The sequence below is a fragment of the Antennarius striatus genome, chromosome 18 (assembly GCF_040054535.1).
Source record: "Antennarius striatus isolate MH-2024 chromosome 18, ASM4005453v1, whole genome shotgun sequence".
NCBI lineage: Eukaryota > Metazoa > Chordata > Actinopteri > Lophiiformes > Antennariidae > Antennarius > Antennarius striatus.
In genome coordinates, this window is record NC_090793.1 from 4,524,276 (window position 1) to 4,547,201 (window position 22,926).

A 22,926-nucleotide genomic window follows, 5' to 3' on the forward strand; every position below is an offset into this window, starting at 1 on the left:
AGGTTCTCAGTTATCAAGGCCATGGTTATTCAAAGTTGTTTAAATCAATCCACTGGACTTTCAGAAAGTTTCTTGAAAACGTTTTGCCTCTCATTCTAGGGGCTTTGTCAGTTCTCTCTCTCTTTGTCAGAACTGACGAAGCCTCTTGTCAGTCTGAAATTGATATGGATTGATCAGAAGTTGCTATATTTATTGTTTATTTTAAAGCTTTTTAAAAATCAGCCCAAAATTGAGATTCAAATCAACGCTTTTGATCACAAAAGCAAGAGAACTATGAACTCAGAATATCTATTTTCTCAAGTGTATGAATGAATATTTACAGAACAGCCTCAGAATTGAGGTTCAATGCCTTTGATCACAATAGTAAAGGAACTTTTTACAGAACAAGTTTTTTATGAAATCAGAACATGAAGTGCATTAATGAATACTATGCATGCAATAGGAAATTATGAACTACAAAGTTTGCATGAACAAGAATTGTCATACTGAAAACATCTTTCTATTTTTTTTCCTTTTTCTTATTTCTTAATCTTTATGATCAAACTTTTTTCAATTATTGATTTTTATCACCTGCCATTTTTTTCACACAAGTTAAACAAAGTTAATTAAGCTGTTTGTGTTTGTGTCTGTTTGAGCACGTGTGTGACTGAGTGACTGAGAGGGAGAAAGAGAGATAGACAGCACGTGTGTGTGTGTGTGTGTGTGTGTGTGTGTGTGTGTGTGTGTGTGTGTGTGTGTGTGTGTGTGTGTGTGTGTGTGTGTGTGTGTGTGTGTGTGTGTGTGTGTGTGTGTATGTGTGTGTGTGTGTTTACACATGTGATGGAGAGAGGTTTTCTTAAAACAGGACAAAGTACGTAAGTATAAAATATTTATTTGTCAATTCAAATCATACATAGGTTGAGGAGACGTTCAACAGTGTCATCGATGATGCAGACAAACAGTGTCAACAGATACTTATCTAACGAGATCTCTGGTAAAGACATCCCGGGAGTCGAGGTGGCACTCATCTCAACTGAAGTCTTTGTCGAATTTTATAGCAAAGCTTTCCTGTGTGTGTGTGTGTGTGTGTGTGTGTGTGTGTGTGTGTGTGTGTGTGTGTGTGTGTGTGTGTGTGTGTGTGTGTGTGTGTGTGTGTGTGTGTGTATGTGGTCGGCTGTTACTGGATTCATCGGCAACTGACCACATGTCTAACCAACCCCATATCGATATGACTTCAATACGTCATCTTTGCAAAATACATTTTCAAGTACAGTAATACCTCTGTACTCGACCATAATCCGTTCTGAGGTGTTGCTTGAGCACCGATTTGTTCGAACACCGAAACCAATTTTCCCATAAGAAATAATGGAAAGTATTTTAATCCGTTCTTACCATTTAGAAAAATACCTAAAATAGTATAAGAACGTGTATCTAAACAACAATGAAGACGTAAATGTGCACAAGCAGTACATGATAAAGATAAAGCATTATAAACCATTTTGTATTTTATTTGTATTGTATTTGTATTGTATTGTATTTATAATTTACTTACGTTTTGGAGAGTGGTTGACGGCACTAGCGTCATCATGGAAGGGGAATCCCCTTCCATGATGACGCTAGGTAACGCGCCTTGAGGGGTTTTCTCCCTTCTCTCTCTCTTCCGTGGAGGTGAATCTGGCTGGGCAGTAGCCTTCCTCTTTTCTTTAAGAAGGAACCTGTCTATTGTCAGTTGCTTCTGCTTCAAGATAGTGGAAATGGTTGACTTTGCCATTTTGTACTGCGACACGAGGTCGGACACTCTTACACCACTTTCATATTTTGCTATAATTTCCGTACGTCTTTATGTACGTAATTTGCGTACGTGTTATTCCGCTGGCGGTCTGAGTCGAACTGACGCTTACCCGCTGGCCGAGGAGCGCGGCCGAGGAGCACGTTCGGGTCGAGTCGGCTAGTCGAGTACCGAAAATCTGTCTGGGGTCCGATACATTTTCTACTCAAATTTTTTGGTCGAGCACCGATTTGGTCGAGTATAGAGGCGGTCGAGTACAGAGGTATTCCTGTATGGTGATAAGTCTACTGCCAATACTCATCTGAGTCCAGGAAAAGAAAAAAACTCTGCCAAACATCAAGGTCAGATACTCCTTATGACTCTGTCAACTTCTGTAACACATTTGCTTTTGCTGTAGTGTGTGTACTTTATTATTTTATTTTAAACATTCCACCACACGAGCTTGTGTGTGCGCACACTATGTAACAGTTAAAATATCCAGTTCAAATTACTCATTTGAACTGAAGTGAGAAAGTGTCAAACCAAGAGCAAACAGGTAAAAAAAATAAAACAAAAAAAACACTGGAGTGGAGGCGGTGACCAATGCCACACGAGTAGTTTTCAGCTCTGTCTATTTAAACGCACTGCGTACGTGTCACAAAACAAAACAAGAAACAAGTTCACCAAGTAACCTTAAATAGACCGAAACAGAGGCAAGCTGAATAAAACCTAAGAAAACCAACATGAGCTATAGTGAAGCCACGCACATAGAGATCAGTCAACGTCTGTGTGCGTGTGAGAGTGGGACTCGTAGCATGCTTGTACTCGTCAAAATTGCATTAACCATACCGGATACTTGTCTGACATGAGTACCCGGCTCAACCCTAATATCTACTCCTAAAAGTTGTGAGGATCTCGCTGCTTGACTGAGGTTGAGATAAGTGGAATATATACATCCACTCCCCTTTGTAGTGAGGCTTTTCCTCAACACCAATGGGTGGGTGAGTCTGGCAGGAGTCTCTGCTTCTTACAGTGTAATAGGTGGATCCAGGAAGAACATTCCTGGACCTACACAGCCGTAAGACTTGTGCAGGTCTAGGGGGGCTGGAACACCTTTATAAAGACCCAGTCTGTGGTTTTGCATGTCGGATAGGGAAGCCTCACTCATCCTCGTCATCTTCATCACTGAAAGGCTCTCCTTTCGCTTCTCCCATGTTTTCCCACTCGGGCACTGGATACAGGTCTGGAATCTGTGGAGGTTCCCTAGCTAACACTAACATCTGCTTCTCTACGTGTCAATACTGACTTCATCACTGGGATGCAACAACAGAACACAAACCCAAGTATCACGTTACAAACTACAACCAACTATCTATCTTAAATAGTCCTTCCAGTTTCCATCTTCCAATTATATTATCAAACCAACCTACAAGATCTGATTCAACATCTCATCCTGCATTCTCCTTCACTTCAATCCTGAGATTCTTAATCCTCTTCATAGTCTTAGTAAAGGAACCCTCTGGAACTGTATTCTCAAGAAAATATGTACAACAACACTCATCAATCAGAACACAAACACCACCTTGTCCAGCCAATAACCAGTCCAAAACTTGTCTATTCTACACTGGTAGCATCCACCTGCTAACCAAGAGAAATCACAGTGTCATAAGTGTAATTAATACAGCACTGCTGATTATAATAGATATAATTAATCCACTCAGTGTTCCTATTAGTATTTATCCACGGTAAAATAGATTCAAACCCTGATTTAACCTCATTTCTGGCCTTATACTTTTCAAGAATCTCTCTGGACTTGCCTATGAATAAAAATAAACATTAGAGTCTCGAATTTATTGTCTCTTAGCTCTGTTAACAACATTATGGTCTTTACCAGGTTAATTCTCAGGAGGAATTGCAACCATCTCCTGCACTATTTGCACCCTAGCACATCTACTGCACCTACCCAATTTACGGCAAGAGTCAATGTCCTACACAGCACCAATAATGATCCGCCATTATTGCACTTTGATAATAATAAGGACATGCTGGCACATGAAGAAGTCCTATTGATGAACCCTTTTGTTGATTAGCAGGTGTCAGCGTTGGTTTAGTTAACAGTTAACATTTACATTGCACATCTAGCTGCATCTAGCTGCTTCTAGCTGTATTTATTATTCCTAAATACACACTCCCTAATTTTTCAATGCATTTAAACCCTCCTACTGATACTAAAGGAACTCCTCTTGTCATCCCAAGCTCTGCATAACATCTACCAATCCTTTCACCTGGCTCCCTACAATGCTGTTCATTAGTCTTATCACCAGTAATTTGCATAATAGATAGATAGGCAATAATACTCATCTGATCCCAGGAACAACAAACACTCTGCCTTACACCATGGTCGAATAGTCCTTATGTGTCTGTCAACTTCACTAACACATTTCTGCCAGCTGTAAAAGTCACAGACGATCTAACAATAATGATAATATTAATAATAAACCTGACTTTAGTGCAGATATAGCAATCAGTCTTACGATTAAGCTGTAAGCTGAACCCACTCATACCAGCCATTCCTTTCTGGTCCAACCACAATCTCTGACTCTTCTTCATCAAACCAAGTGACCTCTTTCATCTTAGTTCCAAAATGTTCAGCTGTGTCTTCTAATCCTAACAATGTCCTCTGAAACCAGCGAGAAATTGTCGTAGTGGTTACAGTTGGAGCTGGATTTAGTCTGGTTGTAGGGATTGTCGTTAAAGCAGTTATAGCTCTGATGGTAATCCAGTGGTAGTTATACTGTAGGTGCTCTAGTAGTAGTGATGGTTGTTGTTAATTCAGTTGTTGTTAGTGTTGGTATTGTTGGTATTATGGTAAGTTTCAGTATGGGGGGTATTATACAGGGGGTTGTTAAAGTTACTTTTATGGGAGGTCATAAAGTTACATTCCCTTCAGATCCAGGCATTCCTTCCTCCTAGTTTATTATCCAGCCTGAGAGAGAACAGACTAGAAGAGGTGGCTGTTGTGGACCAGGAAGTAGCAAAGATAATGAAGTGAGGAGGGCATTGAAGAGGATGAAGAGTGGAAAGGCACTTGGTCCTGATGATATACCTGTGGAGGTATGGAAGTGTCTAGTAGAGGTGGCAGTAGAATTTCTGACTGGGTTGTTCGACTGGATCTTACATAGTGAGAAGATGCCTGAGGAATGGAGGAGAATGCTGGTGCCCATTTTAAGAACAAGGGAGATGTGCAGAGTTGTGGCAACTACAGAGGAATAAAGCTCATGAGCCATACAGTGAGGCAATGGGAAAGAGTAGTTGAAGCTGGACAAAGGGAAGAAATGAGCATTTGTGAGGAGCATTATGGTTTCATGCCAAAAAGGAGTACTAGAGAGACAGTACAGTGGTACCTCTACTTACGAATGTCTACATCCAAAATTTTCTACTTACAAAACGCCTCAACAGGAAAATATTGCCTCTAGTTACAAAAGAAATTTTGAGTTACGAAAGGTAAAAATACAGTATGGGCTGCTACTCGCAGCTCCAAAAGGTTCCTGAACGCAACGTTCTTATAGCTGCTCTGCCATTGGCTATTACCTAGCATCCTGGCATCCCATTGGCTAAGAGAAACCTCTGTGTGTAGCTAGATAGGTGTCTGTGCACCGTCCTCGTCATACGGCCCTCGACCCATGAAGTGTTCTGATAGTTTTATGCAAATATATTAACTTTATGAATATTCACCTTGGACCCCAAGAAAGTGACGGAGAAAAGAGGAAAATAAAAGTAGAAGAAAAGATTATTTTTGTCAATACAAACGAAGCAAGAGATAATAGAAAAGCATTAAAAAGGAATGTGTTTGGTAGATCTCGCCAAAGAATATGGCTATAATGCATCTACAATCGCCACGTTATTAAAACAAAAGGAAGTTTTAATAACAATGCGTGGGTGGTTGGAGAAGTTCAAAAGGAGGACCAGAATTCACTCTGTTGTTCTGCATGGTGTGGCAAGCGCGCATGAACCAAAGCGGGCAAAAAACAATGAGGACAGTAGTTAAATGGTAAATGACCAGCATTTTAACCTTTACTCTAATCTTTGTCTTTTATATTATGCACCACTCTCATTTATTGTGTAATCATCTAATTGTAACATTTATTTGTTACATATTTTGATGCATTTTTATGCTTTTTAAAACATTTATGTCTGAATTTTGGGGGGCTTGGAATGGATTAGGGCATTTGCATGGAAAACGCGTCTCTACTTAGAAAATTTTCTACTTACGAAATTTCTTCCAGAACCAATTAATTTTTTAAGTAGAGTTACCACTGTATTTGCTTTCAGGATGTTGATAGAGAAGGCCAGAGGGAGGTGCATTGTGTATTTGTAGATCTGGAGAAAGCTTATGACAGGTGCCCAGAGAGGAACTGTGGTATCGTATGAGGAAGTCTGGGGTAGCAGAGAAGTACAGTATGTTAGAGTGGTGCAGGACATGTATGAGGACTGTAAGACAGTGGTGAGGTGTGCTGTAGGTGTGACAGGGGAGTTCACGGTGGAGGTGGCACTGCATCAGGGATCAACTCTGAGCCCCTTCTTGTTTGCTATGGTGATGGACAGGCTGACAGACAAAGTTAGGCAGGGATCTCCACGGACTATGATATTTGCAGATGACATTGTGATCTGTAGTGAGAGCAGGGAGAAGAAGCTAGAGAGGTGGAGGTTTGTCCTGGAAAGGAGAGGAATGGAGGTTAGCCACAGTAAGACAGAGTATATGTGTGTGAATTAGAGGGACCTAAGTGGAAGAGTGAGGTTATAGGGAGAAGAGATCAAGAAGGTGGAGGATTTTAAGAACTTAGGGTCAACAGTCTAGAGCAATGGAGAGTGTGGAAAAGAGGTGAGGAGGGTGTACAGGCAGGACGGAATGGGTGGAGAAAAGTGTCAGGTGTGATTTGTGATAGAAGAGCTTCAGCTAAAATGAAAGGAAAGGTGTACAAAACTGCACATGCAAATTTTCAAGAGTTTGTTTTTCAAAATCCCATTCACTCTTTCCACAACACCATGACTTTGCGGATTGTACACACATGCACACATCTTCTTGATTCTTAACTTCTGCAACATGCATTTTACTGTATTATCCACAAATTATTGTCCATTGTCTGAACTTATTCTTAATGGAATCCCAAACCTAGGAACAATTTCACGGCACAGAAACTTGGCCACAGTTTCTGCATTTTTGTGCTTGGATGGCGTAGCTTCAACCCACCTGCTGAATCTGTCTATCACCATTAGCACATACTTTTTCCCAAGCATTGGTCACACTTTATCAACATAGTTCATGACCAAGTGTAGAAAAGGTCTTATAGGTGTTGGAATGTGTTCAGCAGGAGGTATTTCTGCTCTCCGAACATTGCTTTTCAAGCATGTTTCACATCGACCAATAATTTCATCAACATGTTGTTGTAGTTTAGGAGCCTAAAAATTCCATTCTCTGATTTTTCTCATCACTTAGCCTCTAGACTCTGGCTTACCCCATGAGCCTCATTGATCAGTAAAGGAGCAACAAATAGCCCCACATGATTTCTCCATTATACTTTTTCACTTTTAAATGCTCCTCTCTGAAGCCATAACTGACATTCTGCTTTTGGAGGTTCTTTTTGAAGCAACATCAAATGTTTAGTAGTTTCTTTGCTCCTCAAAATCCACAGCATGAGTCACCATTATGGCTTTATTGTTCACTGAAGCTGCACTTTTAGCTGCTTCATCTGCTTCTACATTCCAGAACACCAGAACAATCACCGTCTACCCGAACCAGAAGCCCTGGCTGAATGCAGAGGTGAGAGCTCTGCTGAAGGCCAGGGATGCTGCGTTCAGGGCGGGGGAGGCAGGGGCACTAAGGGCAGCGAGGAGGGCTCTGGATAAGGGAATAAAGGAGGCCAAATCCACTCATACTCAAAAGATCCAGGGTCACCTGAAGTCAGGGGACCCACGGAGCATGTGGAAGGGCATCAAGTGCATCACTAACTTTAACACCAGGAATGCACAGGGCCCGCTTTGAGGACCCCAACACCCCCCCAAGCACCAAACTAACACCCCACCCCCCACCCCCCCGACGACACGCCCCTCAGTGTGACCACAGAGGATGTGAGGAGGACCTTGCAAAAGATCAATCCTCTCAAGGCTGCAGGCCCCGATGGCGTCCCAGGGAGAGTACTGAAGGACTGTTCCCACCAGCTAGCAGAGGTGTTAACAGACATCTTCAACACCTCACTGCAGCTAGCAACGGTTCCCAGCTGCCTGAAGTCCGCCACCCTTGTCCCGGTCCCCAAAGGCCACTCGGTGAAGGACCTGAATGACTATCGGCCGGTGGCCCTCACCCTGATAGTCATGAAGTGCTTTGAGAAGCTGGTCATGGCACACATAAAGGACTCCATAGACATAACGGTGGACCCCCACCAATATGCCTACAGGAGGAACCGCTCCACCGACGACGCCATCTCCTCTGTGGTCCACATATCCCTCACCCATTTGGAGAGCAAGGACTCTTACATCCGCCTGCTCTTCCTGGATTTCACCTCCGCATTCAACACCATCATCCCTGGGAACCTGGTGCAGAAACTGTCAGAGCTGGGACTGTCTGCAACTACAGGGAACTGGGTCCTGGACTTCCTGGCAGAAAGATCAGACTGTCAAGATCAACAACACGGTCTCCTCCCCCATCACCCTCAGCACCGGCTCCCCACAGGGTTGCATGTGCTCAGCCCCCTCCTATTTACCTTACTGACATATGACTGTTCAGCAAAACACTCGAGCTGTCATATAGTAGAGTTTTCAGAAGACACAGTAGCGGTGAGACGCATCCACAACAACGATGAGTCCAAATACAGAGAGGAGGTGGAGCACCTGGTGCACTGGTGCAGACAGAACAACCTCTGTATCAACGTGGGGAAGACCAAGGAGATGGTGGTGGACTTCAGGAGGAAAGGACACTCCCCTCACCCCCTGCATATCGGAGGAGCAGCTGTGGAAGAGGTCGTCAGCTACAGGTACTTGGGGGTTCAACTCATTGAGGACCTCACCTGGAGCTCTAACACCTCCTACCTGCTCAGGAAGGCCCACCAGCGGCTCTACTTCCTCAGGAAGCTGAGGTGTTCTGGACTGGGGAGTGCCGTCCTGAAAGCCTTCTATAGGGGTGAGCATCCTCACCACCAGCATCACTGTGTGGCACGGCAGATGCTCTGCAGCAGACAGGAAAGCTCTGCAGAGGGTTGTGAAGGCTGCACAGAGGACTGTAGGGGGGTGGCCTACCTACCCTAAATTTCCCAGTTTGGGATAAATAAAGTATATCTATCTATCTATCTATCTATCTATCTATCTATCTATCTATCTATCTATCTATCTATCTATCTATCTATCTATCACCACAGAAATCTAAGTAGGTGTAGAAGGAGGGCCACCCACATCATTAAAGACCCTACCCACCCAGCACACAGTCTGTTCCAACCCCTCCCCTCAGGAAGGAGACTACAGAGCATCCGGGGCAGGACCACCAGGCTGAGAAACAGCTTCTTTCCAGAGGCTGTTAGACAGCTGAACTCCTGTGGTGCTCTGTAGTCACCTTCACGACGCCCCGTATGTCACCACAGACACATGGGGATTTGCTGCAATATGGTGCTTCATCAGGTGCAATAGATGGAGCACCTACACACTTAAGCTGCTACATTGTAGATACATTTTGCTGTTCAGACACTTTTCAATTTACACTTTACACTTATACAGTATATCTAGCATTCTTAACTTGTCTCTGTTCTCTTATTTATCTTACATTTCTAACCCTTTTTTTCTTAACTTATTTATCTTATTTATCGACCGGGCTTACTGGGACCTTCAGAGACATATTTCGTACTGTCATATGTGAAAATGTGTGTCAGCATGACAAGTGAAGACTCTGATTCTCTGATCCTCTAATTCCCTTTGCCAATCCATGAATCATTCTTCTGGTGTGCAGCGCACTTTATGATGGGTGATGCTTTTGGTTTTATCCCTCTTTGTGACAACAATGTGGCAAAGCGATTGCAATACCGCTCCTGCTGCCCCAATTCTCTGTCCAATCTCATTCTCCATTGTTCCCTCACTCGTGAACAGGACCCAAAGATACTTAAAGTCCTTCACCTGATTCCCCACTCGGAGAAGGCAGTCCACCAGTTTCCTGCTAAGTACCATGGCCTCAGATTTGGAGGTGCTAATCCTGATCCCTGCCGCTTCACACTTGGCTGCAAATTGGACCAGTGAGTGCTGCAGGTCACAGGACACAAACAGGACCACATCATCTGCAAAAAGCAGCGATACAATCCTCAGCCCACCAAACTGTAAACCCTCCTCACCATGACTATGCTTCGATATCCTGTTGATGAAAATCACAGAATTGGTGACAAAGCGCAGCCCTGGCGAAGGCCAACAGCCACTCAGAACAAGACTGACTTACTGCGAAGAATCCGAACGCAGCTCTCACTTTGGGCATACAGGGATTGGATGGCCCTGAGGAGAGGCCCCCTCACCCCATACTCCCGCGGTACCTCCCACAGTATATCCCTGGGGACCCAATCGTACGCCTTCTCCAAGTCCACAAAACACATGTAGACTGGATTGGCATACTCCCAAGCCCCTTCTGGGATCCCTGCAAGAGTGAAAAGCTGGTCCGTTGTTCCACCAGGATGGAACCCACATTGTTCCTCCTCAATCTAAGGTTTTACAATTGGCCAGACCCTCCTTTCCAGCACTTTGGAGTAAGCTTTCCCAGGGCGGCTGAGGAGTGTGAAGCCCCTGTAGTTGGCACACAACTACAGGGTCATAAGGCGACATTTTTAAAAAGAGAAACAAACACCCCAGTCTGGCACTTTTTGGACACTGTCCCAGACTTCCACACAATAGAGCCTTCAGCATTTCCGGGTGAGTCTCATCAACACCCGGGGCTTTGCCACCGTGAAGTTGTTTAACTACCTTGGTGACCTCGTTCAGAGGTTGACTCGAATCCTCCATCATCCTCCAGCTCTGCCTCTGCAACAGAGGACGGGTCAGTTGGGGTAGTTGGATTCAGGAGTTCCCCAAAGTGTTCCTTCCACCAACCGACAACCCCTTCAGTCGATGTCAACAGTGTCCCATCCTTGCCATATACATCTCGGATGGTCCTCCGTTTCCCCCTCCTGAGGTGTTGGACATTCCTCCAAAACAACTTTTGTGCCGTCCGAAAGTCCTTCTCCATGGCCTTTCTAAACTCCTCCCACTAAACCTCTCCACAACAATAAAGTGATGGTTTCTTGGAGAGGACACGTATACATATAGGATTGATTCCTGTATGTAAATGCAAAACGATGCCTGCTAACTGGACTTAGCAGCACACTAAAAATGCAGAACACGAAAATCCTCTATCACTTCATTCAATGCAAGTAAATCATGCACTAAATTATATTTATTTTTATTTGCTTTAACACTGGAAAAATTAGTGTGTTTGCTGCATAGGTTCAGCTCAACCAGCAGCACTCCAAATTTCAACAGACCTTCAATATTTACCTCAATTCTCCCTTCAACTTCTGGCTTTAGCGGATATTGAGGTGTCCAAGGTGGTCTACTGAACCTATCAGTGTCATGTTTTGACCACAAGTCCGCTGGCACTGGAGCCATCATTTCCTTTGTCAGATCTGAATGCTGAACACAGCATTCTGGTTGACATGGAAGCCTGATTACCTGTAGCTGAGCCCAGCCCGACGCAGAAATTAATATTTTAACAAAGGATTGATCTTTGCTAATCCATTTTTTTTTAAAAATTTATATACTGATTATAATCCCCGCAGGAAAATTAGTGACACACTTTATTTAGTTCAAATCATGCATATATATATGTGTACAGACCCTGAACACACAAACACACACATGGGGCCTGTACGCATGCAGAGGAGGTAGAGTGGCGGGCAGCTCCTTTGTAGTGCTCCCCAAATGAGTAACTTGTAAGGGGGACGGTGCCTTGCTCAAGGGCGCCTCGCTTAAGGGCGCCTCGGCAGAGCTCTGGAGGGGAGCTGACACCTCCCACTGTCAGCTCACCTACGGGTGTTCTTTTTGGGCGGGAGCAAGAATCGAAACATTGGTTGACCCGCTCTACCGCATGCTCTACCACTGAGCCACTGCCGCCCAATATATTTTTGTTATCTGTTCCTATTTAGCTCACACTTTTTGATTCAAGAACCATAGTTCATAAATGTGTCGGCTCATAGCTTGTATTTACCAGTATTGTTACATGTGGAAGGCTATAGGGATGAGCGAGTACACAACTATCTGTATCTGTTAAACTATCTAAATTATCTGTATTCGTGTCTGTACTCGGAATGGACGGGACTTAAACCGGAAGTGGGTGTGGTTTGACTGGAAGTGGGTGGGGCTTAAATTGGTACATTATTTTAAGTCTGACATTGAAAAGGACTGATCAGAAGATGCTATATTTATTGTTTATTTTAAAAGTATTTAGTGTGTAAATGAATCTTTTCAGAACAGCCTCAGAATTGAGATTCAATGCTTTTGATCACAAAAGTGAAGGAACACTTCACACTTCACTCTTACATTGAACACTTCAATGTAAGAATTTACAGAACATGTTTTTATGAACTCAGAACATGAAGTGCCTTAATGAATGCAACGCATGGAATAGGAAATAATGAACTAAGAAAGTATGCATGAAGAACAATTGTTATACCCAACACAACTTTCTAATTTTTTTTCTTTGTTTTCTTTTTAATTAAAAAAAAAAAAAATTATAGCGAGAGAGATAAAGAGAGATAGAGAGAGCATGTGTGTGTGCGTGTGTGTGTGTGTGTGTGTGTGTGTGTGTGTGTGTGTGTGTGTGTGTGTGTGTGTGTGCACGCGCACGTGTTATGCAACAGTTAAAATATCTTTTTAGTTTACAAATTAATTAATTTGAACTGAAGTGAGAAAGTGTCAAACTAAGAGCAAGATGGTAAAAAAAAACTACTGGAGTGGAGGCAGTGACCAATTCGACACAAGCACAAGTTTTAAGTTCTGCCTGGTCAAATGCACCGCGTACGTGCAACAAAACAATACAACAAACAAGTTCACCAAGTAACCTTACACAGACCAAAATAGAGGCAAGCCGAAGAAAACCTAAGGATAGCAACATGAGCAACAGTGAAGCCACGCACAGAGAGATCAGTCAATATCTGTGTGGGTGTGCGAGAGTGGGGTAGTGACAGCTCTGGCTGCGGTGGTTTCTCTGTAGGGAGGGGCAGGCGCTATGTATGACTGGCCAATCACAGAGCGTGAAGACACTTATGAGGATTTTCCTTCATCCGGGGCACGAGTATTGACGAGTTTTACTCATATCATGCTCGTACTCCAATCCAATCCAATCTTTATTTGTTGAGCACTTTACCACAACCGCAGTCGACCAAAGTGCTGTACAGGCGAATAAATAAAAAAGAACAAACATTATAGATAAAAAACAAAATGGTTCAAATATTATAAGTAAAATTAATCAATTAAAAACATAAAATATGGATAAAAACAAAAGCATATAATCAGAGCAATGAAAAATAAGATAAAATAAGATAAGATAAAATAAAATCCAGTGTCTATCTAGATATTAAAAGCCAAGGAGAAGAGGTAGGTCTTCACAAGAGATTTAAAAACCGACAGAGAAGAAGCCTGTCCGATTTGCTGAGGCAGTTTATTCCACAATTTAGGTGCCACAACAGCAAAGGCACGGTCCCCTCTGACCTTCCGTTTGGTTTTAGGCACGTTCAGGAGCAGCTGATCAGCTGACCTGAGAGAGCGAGCAGGTACATAGGGGTGTAGAAGCTCAGAGAGGCAAGGCGGGGCAAGAGCATTTAGGGATTTAAAAGTAAATAAAAGAATTTTAAAATGGATTCTAAAATATATGGGCAGCCAGTGGAGTGAGGCTAAAATGGGGGTAATGTGCTCATGCTTACGGTTGCTGGTCAACAGACGTGCAGCAGCGTTTTGGAAGAAGCACTGACCCCCACATAAAGGGAATTGCAATAGTCCAGCCTAGTGGTGACAAAGGCGTGGATGACTGTTTCAAAGTGTTGCCTCGAAAGAATTGGTTTTATTTTGGCCAGCTGCCTTAAATGATAAAAGCTTGACTTCACTACTGCCCTGATCTGGCTGTCAAGCTTGAGACCTGAATCCATGTTTACCCCAAGATTAATGATGCTTGGCTTGATATGCTGGGCCAAAGATCCCAGATCTGGAAGGGGTGTACCAGCGGTGCCACCAAAAAACATCACTTCGGTTTTCTCCTCAAAAACGATTTATCTGTACCTGATACTTGCCTGAAACGAGTACCCGGCTCGACCCTGGAAGGCTATTTATAATTTTAAACTCTCTGCCTAAATATGAACTTTCATGTACCTCTATTGCAGCTCCTTTTTTTCCTAATATAATGTAACCGGACAAAATCTCAACCCTTTCAGATTGATCATTAACACAATTGTATGGTTTGGCTTTAGATCCATCTTTAAAAAATTGAAATGCATGTTTTGGGCATATTTGGTGGCTTCACATCACGTAAGTTAGCTTTGATAAAGTTCTTCCAGTCACTGGCTGCCAGGGATTCACAGATCCCTGAAATCGTGGTTATTGGTCCATCCTTGCATGTTTTGCCAAGGTCCAGCATAACAACGTGCTCTGCAATTGCTGTGGAAATGTCCTGGTTTTCCACAACCATAGCATCTAGGTGGTCCCCTCTTGGGATTGTCCATTCCTCCTCTGCTCGTTCCTTTGTCTCGTCCCTTTGCAGGAGCTCCCCAGCCTGGAGTTTGCACAAACTGTATATCACCGGGGAAGCTACAGGTATTGGAGCACTTAGTGGTGGAGCAGCTGGTGCCAGGACAGCTTGTATCTTCTTTTTCCTCCTGTGAGCTGCTGCTGCATAAGTTTTCTCATACCTTCTTCATCAGTGCTTTTGGTGAAGGATCTTAGCTCTTGCCTTTGTCACAGCATCTGCCACATGATCTGTGAAATGATTTACTGGCATAGTATACAGTCCCACAGCATCATTCAGTTTGTGTGAATTACATGTTACTTTGTTCTGGCAATTTTTCAAATATTAGCCAAATCGAACAAACCCAGGAACAACAAATATGAGAAGACAAAGCTGCAATCCAAACAGTTAACCTTGATTGTGCTATTACGAAAACATTATGTGGAAGCAAACCATGGTTCACCCTCTTCCTTATTACAGTACTTCAGGGAATTGAAGGATCACAGTGCCCACAAGAGAAGAGATGTGTCAACAAAATTGGCCAGAATCTTATTTGGAAAAGACAACCAATTGTGATTTTGAATGGACGAAATTATGACTTCAGCCAGAAACACATTTATGTTATGTTTGTCTAAAGTTATAGATTCTACATTGGATCAGATGGAAACTGCGTGCAAAAAACCCAAACAGAAGTCATTGTTTGAAGTCATTCAAATAGAGATCTCTCTTGGCCTCTCAGTGCTCCCATCATGCTCAAGAACCCTCAACAACGACTCTTCTTCTTGAGGACATTTAGAAGGATCCATCTTTGTCCTCAGATTCTGATGAACTTCTGCTGCACAATTGACTGCAATATTAACAAACGTTTTTCCGTATGATATGGCAACTGCTCTGTCAAACCGAAAAGCACTGCATACGGTGGTGCAAACTGCCTGAAGTATCATCAGTTCCCCACTGGACATTAACATGAAGGCTTTTCAGCACAAGGAGTGATCTTCTGTGTGATATATCGTGTATAATGATAGTCCTTGTGGTGATTATTCTTTACAATTTAACGTTAATTTACAGTACTGTAAATACTGTTAACATTTGAAATATCTTTTTGTTATCTTTTGTTGTAGTTTAACTGAATTGTGAAATGTGTTACATTTGTGTTAAAAATTCAGAGCACTTAGTAGATAGGAGTGAGAAGCCCTGTTTCTTTTCCCCTTGTTAAATCACAGAAACACAGGCAAGAGATTGTCCGTTTTGTTTTGTTTTAAATTAGGGATGCATAGCTGAAAAGTAATATTTCTTGTTGTTGTTTTGGATACAACCCTACCAACTGTTTGTGTCATTTGTACGTTACTGTTTAAACTTCTGGTTGGATGCAAAACTGCTATTTTCTTGTCTCAGTATTTGAGCTCTGCATGACGACTGTATCTAATCAAATCTGACATTTACAGACATTCACCCAATGGGGATTAACATCATATGCAGTATGTTAAGATTTTTTGATGAGACAAAATCAGTGATCTGGACATGCACCAGTTTGTCTGATCCACTCCTTTCAGGTGTTATGCACATAGGCCTCGGTGTCTTTGATCGGAGAAATAATGAAGCTGTCAGGTCGGACATTGGCAGAATATCGCTGTCTCAACGTTGTCCACAACACATAGGGATATCTGTTGAAAATGTCTCCATGTACTTGAGTCCTCACATACTGCTGGAGTCCTGCATCTCTTAATATTTCTTCCATATCAATTTTTTCCCACCGTTTTACCCGAAATGGCTTTAAGATCTCCCAAAATTGCCAAAATTGTAGCAATGGTTTCCTCTTCAAAAGCAGCAAACCATTTTCCTGCTCCCTCGTGGATGCAGGGAAGTCTTTGTATTAACCCTTCCAAGTCCATCGTAGCCCAGGTAATACTCAGGGGATACTCTTATTATTCTTGCACTGCTGTTGTAACAGATGGTTCACGCATCACAAATGTGATTTCACCATTCAACTGTCCTCGTTCCTCTACAATTTCATTACCACTAATTGGTAAGCAAGTTCTTGGTCTTGGCATTGACATGTGTTCTAAAACAGTTGGAGGCTCAAAACCTCCCGTTTCATCGTGGAGCATAGCTTTGCCCATGCGAGGCACTGTGAATTCTTTGTCTTGCCCCTTGACCTGCTCCTGCTTGCCTGGGTGTGGGAGGAGGGAGTTCAGAATACTGCGATTTCATATATTCTGCGATTTCACATATTCTGGTGTCTCTTCTTCATCTATATCTATTTATCTATCTATATATCTATCAAAAAAACCCTGAATTTCCCTTGGGATCCTTGAAGTATCTACTCTATCTATCTATCCATCTATCTATCTATCTATCTATCTATCTATCTATCTATCTATCTATCTATCTATCTATCTATCTATCTATCTATCTATCTATCTATCTATCTATCTATCTATCTATCTATCTATATATCTATCTATCTATCTATCTATCTGCCCCTTCATTGCTCTCTTTTCCTTTACATCTTTATTTTTGTTCTTCTTCATCATACTCTCAACCCCTTGCCGCAGCCTTCTGAAGACTCCATTTAACTTTACTACTGAATCCACTTGTGCGTCTGCTTTTTCTTCTGTACTTTCTGCCAAGGCAGAGGTATTTCATCCTCTTGTTCTGTTTTGTTTGTTTTGCTAAGTCTAATAATGGATAAAGTGCATCCTTCTCAAGCTTCATCACATAATCTCCGATCAGCGATACTTTTCGGACTGGCATCTGAGAGGAGTACGGAGGAGGAGACACTTTCTTTCCTGTATCAACTAACTTTCCTATATCTTTCTTAGAAGCTTCTCTTAATTTCTTTCCTTGATTTGAAACATCTGCAAAATAGCAAATTCTCTCTCACGGTTTTGAACACGTTCAGCCTTTTTATCCTTTGGCTTATAGTTTTTTATCAAAGTCTCCATTTCTGTACACTGGCTTATGTCAAATATTCGATCCGCCAGCTGATTGCTTTGCATTCCCTTGTTCCATTTCTAAGAAACTTTATTTATTTCATCAGACAACAGTGGATTCAGTTTACTTAGAATCCCCACTGCTGACCAACTCTGCAATTCAGACCCCATGACTCACAGAGCCAACCGCAGACAGAGAACAAATCCTCAAATTACACGTATCTAGGATGTTTTTATATGAACTTAGCAGACACACTGCCAGCACAGTTCTTCCAGACACTAGGGGTGGGCGATACTGGGAAATTTGGTATCGATCCGATACCAAGTAAATACAGGGTAGTATCGGCCGATACCGATACGATACCAATACTTTTTGCTTAGAAATGTCATAATCATTGAATAATTGCCCCCTCCCCCCATTACGTTAGTTTATTATAATTGTGATAAACACATCGCAAATATTTTAGGCAATAAAATTTTTTCATTTTTTATTAAATAACTACAATGCATACTTTAACAGTATAAAAAATTAAAATAATTCTACTACAATAACTGTTTCAGAACAAAAGTTAAGAGTCAAACCAAAAAAAGCAGCAATGTAACGTAATGCTATTTCAGGCATTAACGTTTGTTGAACACTTTAATGTACATGGTTCACAAGAAGTTAGAGATTATGAGAGACTCATTTTTGGGGTAATAAATATTACACTAATGAAAAAGGTGTTTCTTCTCATTCACTATATAACTTTTATTTATATCATTACAATTCAGACCAAATAGGAAATCAGTCACATAAATAACAATATCAATAACATTTTGTGAACCTTGTATTTCTATCTGATTACTTTAATCTATTGATTAATTCTGTTACTAATCGATTACTTGGGTAATGGATAGCTGTAGCCCTTAGTAAAATAAGATTTTTTTCAACTGGGTGAACATATAACCATTGAACCAATCTCCTAAAATTGATACCAAATTACATCGTGAAAAACTGACTACCTGGGTATTGTTGATTTTTGGGCTGAAAAGCCTCAGCCAGAGTACATTGTCTCTGTCCGGAGGATGCAGCAGGCCAGTGGCCAGGTAGGGGGAGGGGCTAAAAGTGTGCCTGAGTCACTCACTCAGGCAGAGACTCAGAGAGTAGCAGGGGGCGCTGGGCGAGAGGGAGAGAGGGGTGTGCTATTTGCACAGAGAAGCGGTGCTTTGAGGAAATTGGTGGATGAGTGAAGTATCGATCCCAGGACAATAGTATCGATCTGATCCAAGTACTTGCTTAGTATCGATAATATCGATATTTGCATCAATCCGCCCACCCCTACCAGACACTGAATCAACCATTCATTCACTTTTAGCATTGCTAAATTAAGCTATGCTAAGCTCATTGTGCTTACCAAAGCTACTATATAAAGCTAATTTCACTTAGCTATGTTAAATTTATGTTAAGCTAACATGCTAAGCTAACATGCTAATATATGTTAATTTTTGCTAGGCTAAGTCAGAGTTGCCTTAATAAGCATCCATAAAATGACACACCTATCAAATGACCCAGCTTTCTGCCAAAATGACTTTCAACTCCACTTTTATCATTCTTCAAAAAATGGCATTCCTAAATTGGATAACCTCCAACCTGAACCCAAAATGGCATTCTTAAGTTGGATAGCCTCTAACCCCGAACACGTCACTAAGCCTTACCCACTATTAGAGAAAGAATTTAATTCCACGTGTACCGAAAAATAATGAAAAATAAAGTGTTGCAAGAAACAAAAATATGAGAGATGGGGGCTTTTGGAATAAATCCCTAAATGCGCCACATGCAACCAAACACCCAAACAGAGAGAGAGAAAAGGCAAAAATTGGCTCATATTTAACAAAAAATGAAAGTATTGCTCACTCACACCTCAGTTGTTGTGCAAGAATCTAAAGTTCAGTTCCCAGCAGCTCAACAATCCTTTTAGCTTTTTAAACATTAGATACCAGTACAACAAAATATTACACATAAAAATATTGTGGTTTTCAATCACTTTTCCAACAACACAAAGGGATTGAATCACCCAGTTACCTCACTTCTATCATTCCTAACTAGCCACAGAAATGTCAGGTGGACCGGCTGCAATAAAGTACACACGGGAACACCTACCTTACGGCACATGATTAATCAGTGGCACAGCTCCATACTGTATGTTAACCTCCCTGACACATATGGAAATTCACCTAAAGGCACCAAAACTCTTCTACGATCATCAGCTTGAAAAAACTCAAGCAGGCCACACACCCTAGATTAAGAAAACTGTATGGCACCTGAACAAAAATTCTGTTAATTCACAGCAAATAAGTGTCTGATCTTATCGTGACTTTGGAATCTTTGTTGGCACTTTAATATTTCCAGCAAAAAACCACACTGTGGGCTTCTACCCACTGTTTTCCATCCATTCATCCATCCATTTTCTGCTGCTGTATCCGCCGCAGCGGGTCATGGGGAGCTGGAGCCTATCCCAGCTGGCAAAGGGCGTGAGACGGAGGACACTCCGGGCATGACGCCAGTGCATTGTGGAGCCACACACAAAAACAGACAATCATGGACACACACACTCACTCCTACAGGAAATTTGGGACCGGCCAATCAACCTGAAGCGCATGCTTTTGGAGGTGGGAGGAAGCCGGAGAACCCGGAGAGAACCCACGCAGACATGGGGAGAGCATGCAAACTCCGCACAGTGCAGGACTCGAACCCGGACACGCCGTGTTGTTAGGCGACAGCGCTACCCAATGCGCCACCGTGCCACCCCCCACTGTGTTCCACCAGAATGAAAATTGTCAGATCTTTAACAGTCAAATAAATGATTTCTAAGTCAAATCAATTATCAGCCAGTACCAAACTATAATTTAACGATTCAATACTGCCTGGATCTAATATCTCACACATTTTTCACATCAAATAGGCTGTCTTTTAACTCCTCACTCACCTTTTTATTTATTTTTTTAAGTTTATTAAAAGTCACCCATTTAATAAGAGAAAAAGTTAAACATACCTGTATATCTTTATTCAAAGCAAACAGATATTAATAAGCAGACAAAAAACATATATTTGGACAACTCCTATACGCAGGTAGTTTTAGGAGGACTAACAACAAATGTATTTAAAATTATGTTTAGCAAAAAGATCTCACCAGAATCAATAGCATCTCCTCTAGACAGACAGCAGTGCATTATTTAAGCTAAATAGCATACCGTATATGTGCGTGTAGTGCATTCTGTCTGTCCTGATGAGAGACCGTGCACGGCGGAAGTCTTAGTTTTTTGATGCCACATGAGCTGGAGTGAGGTTTTCCTTCAGACAGGACAAACTATATAACTACAAGAAATGTATTTGTTAATTCAAATCATACATAGGTTGAGGAGAAGTCCAACAATATTGTCGATGATAACAACAGACAGACAATTTCAACAGATACTTATCTAATAAAACAATGTCTCCTGTCACATCACTGCAGCTGGAACTAGAACCTCTTCTTCAACTCAACTCAATAATATTTATAGCCAAGCTCTGCTGTGTGTGTATGTGTGTGTATGTGGACCAGAGTGGGTGGTTACTGGACTTCCTGGGAACTGACCATATCTCAAACTGACCGTATGTCAAACTGACCCTAATAGGTCATCTTTGCAACACACGTTATGTAAAATGGATCACACCACATGCACTCCCCCAGAACTGCCGACAGCAATCCAACAACCTAGGTCTTAGGTTTTCATGATTATTACTGTATGATATTATTTTATTCAACCACACTACTCTGCCCCATAAGGGCCCTGAAGCACTATTTACTGGCGACTGCTGGGTCGTGCTGCTCTGATAACCTATTTGTCTACTATGGTGGGTATATGAAGGGTCGTGCCCTCTTCAAGCAAAGAAGAAAAAAGAAAGTCCACAGTAAACGTTATCCCCAACAGGGAAATTTTCTTTACATTCAGCTATACAGTACATGCATATACAGTATGTGTTAGCCAATGCATACAATGGTGTGTCCAGGTCCCTGAAACAAACACACTAGGGACTTGTAGGCATGCAATGTGTACAACAACAAACAGTACAGGCAGGGAGGCAGGGTGACGGGCAGCGACTTCGGGTTGTGCCCCAATTGAGCAGCTTGTAAAGGGGACAGCGTCTTGCTCAAGAACAAGAGGTGAGCTGACACCCCCCACTGTCTACTCACACTCCTAAGATGGTTGGGCGGGAGCGGGAATCGAACCACTGATATCTGATCATAGGATGCCTGCTCTACCATTGAGCCCCTGCCGCCCCAAAGAATCTCTAAATGGGTCTTCATGGTTATTGAGGAGGCACACAGGTCAAAAGGCCTGCCTCTCCTTCACAGTATCAGAGGCCAGGAGTTTTTCCACTTCCTGGGCGGCACTGTGAGGCGTCCCTCTCAGAGAAATTTGTGCTGCAGCCACATGGGCTCCACCATGTACTTTTGCCCAGTTCTACAGGGTTAATGTAGCTGCAGTCAATGCAGTTACAACTGCTGTACTGGAGGTTTCCTAGGCCATCCCAGCAAGGTGGGATTCCTCGTGACCACATTGATACTAGTCATCAAGTGTTAAGGCACTGCCTCTGGCAGTCAGGAAGAATGAAATGGAACGTAAGTTACGTATGTAACTGGTCCTATCAATTCTGGATGACTGCCAGAGTCCCCCTGTCACTCGGAATCTCGCAAGAAGATTCCACAGGGAAGTCAATAATGACGGCGGACACTTATGTGTGCTGAGTACTGTGTTCCATGCCCACAGTTAATGCACTGCCTCTGGCACTCATCCAGAAATCATAGAACCACAGTTACATACGTAACTTATGTTTTAAAGTGAGGCACACTAAGCATCTCCCACATTGTATACAAATAGAAAAAAAAAAGCTACCTTTTGCAAAGAAAAAAAAACTGAATGCAGCACTACACACAGTACCTGCTGGGATGTGAAAGCATGATTGTGATGTGTTATAAATGTGAGGATGGATCAGGTCGTGGATGTTTGTGATGGATCGGAACATGAACCCGTACCGATCATAAAGAGAACTGTCTGGATATGACAAGAAATCTAAACATGATATGATAATATTTAATTCTCTGTGGATTAATGCTGAACCTTACCCAATAGGATCCTCGTCAAACGGACATGCCATGTTTTCATCTAAAATACCTCTAAATATTGAGTTTTTTATAATACCAAACTGCAGTAAAAGTCAGACAGAACCTGGAAATGAAATGAAGTGGGGTTAGCAGCTTTGAAAGGGGCAGAGTCTGAGGAAACCCCAAGCTTCTGGAATAAAACCTGCTCTCGACCAGGTTAGCTCCAGAGAATCTGTTCCCGCGGTATCAAACCTAGAGGTTCAGTTAACTCGCTTCATGAAACCGGTCAGGGTTACTTCTCTGACTCTGGGTAAGTTACCTCCCTTTGTGAAACTGAAAACCCTGGTT

The 22,926-nt window shown here is 42.2% G+C and overlaps 1 protein-coding gene across 1 annotated transcript in view; it reads left to right on the forward strand.

Annotated features, from left to right (window-relative positions):
- The window catches only part of LOC137612591 (piezo-type mechanosensitive ion channel component 2), a 199,792-nt gene that overhangs the window by 138,015 nt on the left and 38,851 nt on the right, over nt 1-22,926 (forward strand). The gene's annotated exons all lie outside the window — the stretch shown is intronic.